The sequence below is a fragment of the Pistacia vera genome, unplaced genomic scaffold (assembly GCF_008641045.1).
Source record: "Pistacia vera cultivar Batoury unplaced genomic scaffold, PisVer_v2 Contig134, whole genome shotgun sequence".
NCBI lineage: Eukaryota > Viridiplantae > Streptophyta > Magnoliopsida > Sapindales > Anacardiaceae > Pistacia > Pistacia vera.
Window position 1 is genome coordinate 92,898 of NW_022195402.1, and position 7,736 is coordinate 100,633.

Sequence of the window (7,736 nt, forward strand, 5' to 3'; positions counted from 1 at the left end):
TGTTAAGGGAGATGGGTCCACAAAGTACAGGTGTCATTGGGTTGGATTCTGTTTTGAGAATACAAATTGTGTGAGTAAGGGTAATTGTGGAAAAAGGGAATTAGTATATATTCAGGGAGAGATGTAGTAGCAGGGTAGCTTTTGATTTTGGGTTGATAAAATAGTGGAGGCTCCTGGCTCCTCGAAACGCTAGGGTTTTATGTTCAGTTTATTCCATTTTTCATCTGTTCCATTTTCATCCAGTTATCTGTTTAATACAAACATTGCAGGGATTGCATTTTGTGTCTTGGGCATTATCTTTGGTTGTGGTTTGACTGTGTGTTGGTTGATTTGTGTGAGAATTATTGTTGGTTGGCTGTGGATTGATTTTATCTGCAGGTGGTTGTATCAAATTGGTATCAGAGCCAAGTTGGGGAATAGTAAAATCCAAAATGGAGACTAGGATGGATAGTGTGGAGAAGGAGATGAACACAGTAAAGGAAGACATAGGATCCTTGAAGATTGACATGGATAATGTGAAGGAATATTTGACAGAAATGAGAGAGTTAATGCGCATGAGAGAAGAGACGGAAGGAAGAAGAGAACAAGAAAGGGAGAAGTCTTCTTCATCGGCAGAGAACCAGAATATCAGTAGAGATAAGGAATTAGAACGGGAAGACAGTGGGAAAGACAACAAAAAGAACACCCGAAAGCTGGAGTTACCCATCTTTAATGGCGAGGATCCGTTTGGATGGTCCTTCAGAGCAGATCGCTACTTCACCATCAATCGTTATCATGAGACAGAAATGGTGGAAGCAGCAACAGTTTGCATAGAGGGAAGAGCTTTGAGCTGGTATCAATGGGTCGAATCCAGAGCACCTTTTCAGTCGTGGGAAACCTTCAAAACAGCCTTGGTCGATCGTTTTCGACCATCATTTAAAGGATCGGCATAGGAGGCTTTAGTGGCCTTGAAACAAGATGGGACAGTCACTGAATATAAGGAACAGTTCGAATCCAATGCTGCACCATTAAAGGACCTGGGTGATGATTTGCTGAAGGGAATATTTGCGAATGGCTTAAAAGAAGAGATAAAAGCTGAGCTTCGTTTGTCTCAGCCAAATACGTTGTTTGGGCCAATGGATCAAGCCCACAGGATTGAGGAGAGGAACTGGGTACTGGATAAACAAAGGCCCAAGCCTTTTAAAAATCTAACGGATTGTGGGGAGCCATATTCACGGGTCAACCCAAACCCGGAACCCACGCTCACTAACTGGTGGAATTTCAGCGCAAAACCACCAGATGCATCTTCTTCTTCGTCAAACTCCAGCAAAGCACCCAAGCGAAGAGAGAAGGCGACTGAGTCTGTGGGATCCGTCAACCGAAATGACAACTTTCGACGGCTTTCCGATGTTGAACTGCAATACAAGCGAGAGCGTGGGCTCTATTACCGCTGCGACGAGAAATATGGGCCAAACCACCGGTGTAAAAACAGGACTCTACAAGTTTTGTTACTTCTGGATGATGAAGACACAAACCCACCAAAAGTTGAGATAGAAACTGACGAAGAAGCCATCGGTGAAGGTAAATCTCTAGCCCTCTCGATGAACTCCATTGTGGGTATTTCATCAGGAAAAACTTTGAAATTACAAGGGGAGATTGGGAATGAGAGTGTGGTGGTTTTGGTGGATAGTGGGGCCTCCCACAATTTTGTTTCCCATGAGGTTGTACAGAAGCTAGGGCTAAAGGTGGATGAGGGAAGGCCTTTTGGAGTAATGGTTGGGGATGGATGCACCATTCGGGGAAAAGGGATTTGTAAGGCAGTGAGGTTGAAACTCCAGGGAATTGAGATACAGCAGGAATTTTTCCCGTTTGAATTAGGAGGTGTAGACGTTGTGTTGGGGGTTACATGGTTGAGTAGTTTGGGGGATGTGAGCGCCAATTGGCAGAGACTAACTATGGAATTTGACTGGGAAGGGAAAAGGGTGAAACTGCGAGGGGATCCCCTACTGGTAAAGACGGAGGTATCACTGAAAACTATGGTTAGGACTTTACAGGCTGCGGGAAATGGGTATGTAGTGGAATTTGGATCCATAGGGTTGAAGGAAGAGCCAATACAGGAGGAAACTGACCTTGGAATATTAGAGTTGATAGAGAGGTACCCACAACTGTTTGACCAGAATCCTAAATTACCACCCCGTAGGACCCATGACCATGCCATAGAACTTCAACCAGGTTCCAAACCACCCAATATCCGACCCTACAAATACCCGTATTTTCAGAAGAATGAAATCGAGAGGCTGGTTGGGGAAATGTTGTCTGTAGGGATTATCCAGCCTAGCGTTAGCCCATACGCCAGCCCTGTTCTATTAGTAAAAAAGAAGGATGGAAGTTCGAGATTTTGTGTAGATTATTGGGCATTAAACGACATTACAATACCCGATAAATTCCCAATACCAACCATTGAAGAATTACTTGATGAATTAGCAGGGGCAACAATTTTCACAAAACTGGACCTTAAGTCAAGGTATCATCAACTTAGGGTGCGAGAGGTTGATGTTCCCAAAATAGCCTTTCGTACACATGAGGAGCATTACGAGTTCCTTGTGATGCCTTTTGGTCTCACTAATGCGCCCTCCACATTTCAAGCCTTAATGAACTCGGTATTTAGGCCAGTTCTCCGTAAATTCATCCTGGTCTTCTTTGATGATATCCTTGTGTATAGCCCTTGCATAACCACACACATTCAGCACTTACAACTAACCTTTCAGATTTTGCAGGAACACAAACTGGTTGTTAACAAGAAAAAGTGCACCTTTGGCCAATCTAAGCTGGAATATTTCGGTCACCTGGTTTCAGAACACAGAGTTGAGGCAGATCCGAAAAAGATTGAGGCTATGGTATCCTGGCCTTGACCTGTGAATGTGAAGGGATTGAGAGGTTTCCTTGGGCTAACGGGTTATTACCGGAGATTCGTAAAAGGATATGGTTCAATCGCACAACCCCTTACTCAGTTACTAAAGAAGGATTCCTTCACTTGGAATGACTCGGCACAATCGACTTTTGATAGGCTCAAGGAAGCCATGACTACCGTCCCTGTTTTAGCAGTTCCAGATTTCACACGCCCCTTTGAAATTCAGACAGACGCATCTGGAAGAGGTCTCGGGGCTATTTTGGTACAGCAATCTCGACCGATAGTATTCCTCAGCAAGGCATTCTCCCTTACAACTAAGCTGAAATTGGTTTATGAGCATGAATTGATGGCCATTGTTTTTGCAGTAAGGAAATGGAGTCACTATCTATTGGGCAGAAAATTCATCATCAAGACTGATCAGCACAGCCTCTAGTTTTTAAAGGATCAAAGATCAAAAACTCTGGAAGAACACAAATGGATCTCTAAGCTGATGGGTTTTACCTTTGAAATTCAGTACTATCCAGGGGCTTCCAACCGAGTAGCAGATGCTCTTCAAGAAGAGAAAATGGGACAAAATTGGCACATCTTTCAGCCTTATCTGCGGTACAGTTTTCTGAATTTGAGGAGATGGCCACGGAGGCACAAACAGATCCGAAACTCAGTGAAATCATTCAGGATCTTCTCCTTGACTCTTCTAGCCGACCCAACTATCATATCCGCAGGGGCTGCCTATTCTATAAGGACAGGCTGGTTATTCCAAAAGGGTCCAGATTTGTTTCCAAATTATTGACCGAATTCCATCAGAGTCCTAGTGGAGGCCACTCGGGTTTCTTTAGAACATACAAGAGAGTATCTTCGGTAGTTTATTGGGAGGGTATTCAGGGAGATATACAAAGCTACATTAAAGCCTGCACCACCTGTCAACTTAATAAGCAGTCGTCGTTAAAACCTGTCGGACTCCTCCAACCTCTCCCCATTCCAGAACAGGTTTTTGAGGATATCTCTATGGACTTTATCGGGGGGCTACCACGTTCGAAAGGAGTTGATACCATCTTTGTTGTCGTTGACTGCCTGACCAAGTACAACCATTTTTTTAGTCTCGGTCACCCATACAATGCAACGGATGTGGCTACCATATTCGTTAAGGAAGTGGTCCGACTACACAGTTTCCCTCATTCCAATATCTCTGACAGAGACAAACTCTTTATGAGTCAATTTTGGCAGGAGTTGTTCAAGGCTACCAGCACTATTCTGAAATTTAGTTTGGCTTACCATCCACAGACCGATGGGCAAACAGAAGTGGTCAATAGGTTCCTCGAAGCGTATCTCCGCTGTTTCTGTAGTTCTCAGCCCCGACAGTGGCCTAATTGGCTTACTTGGGCAGAATACTGGTACAATACAACCTACCACGGGTCCATCCGAATGACCCCCTTCAAGGCCCTCTATGGACGAGATCCTCCCACCCTTTTAAAATTCACAGACTGTCCGTCCGCCGTGGAAGATATCAATGTCCAAATAACTGAGCGTAATGCCATGTTAAGGGAGCTTAAGGACAATTTAGTTATGGCTCAAGCTCGCATGAAACAAAATGCTGACCTTCATCGGCGAGATGAATGTTTCCAGCCTGGTGACTCAGTTTTCCTGAAGCTTCAGCCCTATAGGTTTAAATCACTTGCCTGAAAAATGAATGAGAAGCTCAGTCCCCGTTTCTATGGTCCTTACCCTGTTTTGGAACGCATAGGACCAGTGGCTTATAAATTGGATCTGCCTCCCACAGCCCGTATTCATCCTGTCTTCCATATTTCTCAGCTCAAGAGGAGCTTACATCAATCGGTACCCATCCAACCCCTTTCGGACTCACTCTCTGAAGATATGGAATTAATGGTCCAACCAGACACTGTTCTTGTTGTGCATACTCTGTCAGATGGGTCTAAAGAGGTTCTCATCAAATGGCAGCATTTACCTAATTTTGAAGCCACCTGGGAACCATATGAAGTGATTCGAATACAGTTCCCACAATTTCACCTTGAAGACAAGGTGAATCTTCAAAGGGGTGGGAGGGTGTATTGATAAGCCGGCAGTGCATAAAGTCTACACCCTTAAGGGGCGCAAAAGGCATTAGGAAGGTTGTTAAGGGAGTTGGGTCCACAAAGTACAAGTGTCATTGGGTTGGATTCTGTTTTGAGAATACAAATTGTGAGAGTAAGGGTAATTGTGGAAAAAGGGAATTAGTATATATTCAGGGAGAGATGTAGTAGCAGGGCAGCTTTTGATTTTGGGTTGATAAAACAGTGGAGGCTCCTGGCTCTTTGAAACGCCAGGGTTTTATGTTCAGTTTATTCCATTTTTCATCTGTTCCATTTTCATCCAGTTAATTTGTTTAATACAAACATTGCAGGGATTGCATTTTGTGTCTTGGGCATTATCTTTGGTTGTGGTTTGACTGTGTGTTGGTTAATTTGTGTGAGAATTATTGTTGGTTGGCTGTGGATTGATTTTATCTACAGGTGGTTGTATCAATTACCCTTTTAACTTTGATAAAGCTGTTAACCAATAACTAATTCTACTCAATATCACAACTTTTTATCTTAACTGAAATGTGAATTGAATATTGCTCGTGGACATTACTGTATAGCCATTAAGTTGGAATGTATGGTATTATTTTCAATTAACTTACATATATTGAGTCTATTTTTTTTTTTTAAATATTTCTTGTTAATAAATCTCCTTCTTATGATCCAGTCTTACCAAAAAAAATTAATTATAATATAGATTTATTAGTCTATTTTTATTTTACTTGTGAATAAAGTTAACCAGGCTGTGAAAATTACCTTTTTAACTTTGATAAAGCTGTTAACCAATAACTAATTCTACTCAATATCACAACTTTTTATCTCAACTGAAATGTGAATTGAATATTGCTGGTGGAAATTACTGTAATGTGATCAGAGGTTAGAATATGAGGTATTATTTTCAATTAACTTACATATATTGAGAAGCTAGTTGAAGGAGACAAATTTTGGGTGGAGAGAGAACAGAGGATCCCTCTCTGGCTGATGCAGAGTTGAGTTGACATTGCTTCATGAATGGTTGATGCAAAGAAAAGTTTCTCAACTATTTCAAATTTTGTAGGAAATGTATCTCTTTGCTTATCAATTTTATAATCTAAATGAAGAACCAACTTAAGCTTTTTCTGCTTAGAATTGATGGCTTTCAAACAAACAGTTTCATTATTGTTAATCCTTAAACCCTCTGATTTAACTTAAACAAAAATAAGAAAACCGCCATAAAGAGTTGAGAAGAGTTTACCTTCTCGATTTGTAATATCAGTGACTGGAGAGAGTTTGAAATAGCTTTTATATATGAGGGCATTGTCATCTTCTAAACTTTGTGAGGACTATTGTTTGCAAGAGCGGTTTTCTCAATTTAGTAGAACTACCGGAGTGGCTGCAAAATCTCACATCACTTCAAACACTGGAGATTTTAAATTGCCCGATGTTGTCATGTCTTCCAGAAGGGATGCAATGCCTTACTGACCTCAGACAACTGAAGATTCAAGGTTGTCCTACTCTGAGTGAAAGCTGCAGACGTGATGAGTCGAAGATTGCTCATGTCCGCGAGGTCCATCTTGATGAATAAATGCCATCACATAATAATGCTTTTATATATGAGGGCAGTATCATCTTTTAAACTTTGTGAGGACTACTGTTTGCAAGAGTGGTTTTTAGATTACGGCCATTTATATAATTTATCTATCATTAATGAACTTAATAAATATTTACAAATAGTTAAGTTATTCATGAAAGGGCTTTAGTTTATGATGAATAAGGAATATATATTCAATAATGCTACGGACACCGAAAAAACTGCACCGAAATCGTGTACCGGCCTATGTGTAACACGCTTCTCATTTTTTTTACAATTTTTTTCTAGTGAACGCTCCATGTTATATGGACAGGCATCCATATACAAGGGATGGGCGTCACCATTTAAAGGACGGCCGTTCATAAATACTTTAAAAAAACAAAAAAAATGTTTGGACCGGCGTCCATTCCTAATGGACGCCCGTCCATTATTTTGGTTTCTACAAATTAAAAAAAACTTTTTACTTACGTTTTTGTGAACTCTTTCCGGTGATAACAATCTCATGCAGTGTCTCCTGCACATCATTGTTAGAGTCATGAAAGTGACTCTATTTTGGTGATAAAAATACCCCATGTGTGATTAAATTGAAGTATATTGAGATAATTAAAGAATTTATGAATTTATTCACGAATATCGCTTTTTAATATTTTTCTTATGAATTTAACGTGTTTGGAATGATTTTGGAAAGTATATGAGTTGATATTAGGTTGTGGTTTATGGATTAAGGGTGATTTTGTCTCATTTATTCTTTTTAGGTGGTATAATGTCATGTTTTAAGGGGTTGATTTTGTCACTTTTCAATTGTGTAGGGACTAAACTGATATTTTACAAATTGTTCTATAAAAGAAAATTGCAGATCGCGTTTTCCAGGGCGGCTGTTCATCATCATTTTCCGGCGACCCTTCACCTTCTCCGATCAAGCTCCGGCGACCCTTCATCTCCTTTTCCGGCCACGATTTGGCTCCCCCTTGCTCCGGTCACCATCATCCCTTCATCACCACCGTGAACCAAGCTTCCCACTGCGGCGTTTCATCTTCCCACCACGTCGTTTCGTCTTCCCAACCAGTTTTGGCTATTTTCCGACGACGTTCCAGCTCCCCAAGGGTCGATCTCCCTTCCCCACAGTCGGATCTACACTTCCCTAACTTCAGCCGTCGCGAAAACCGCCGGAATCCGCGATTTTGCCGCCGCGCCTCTTCAT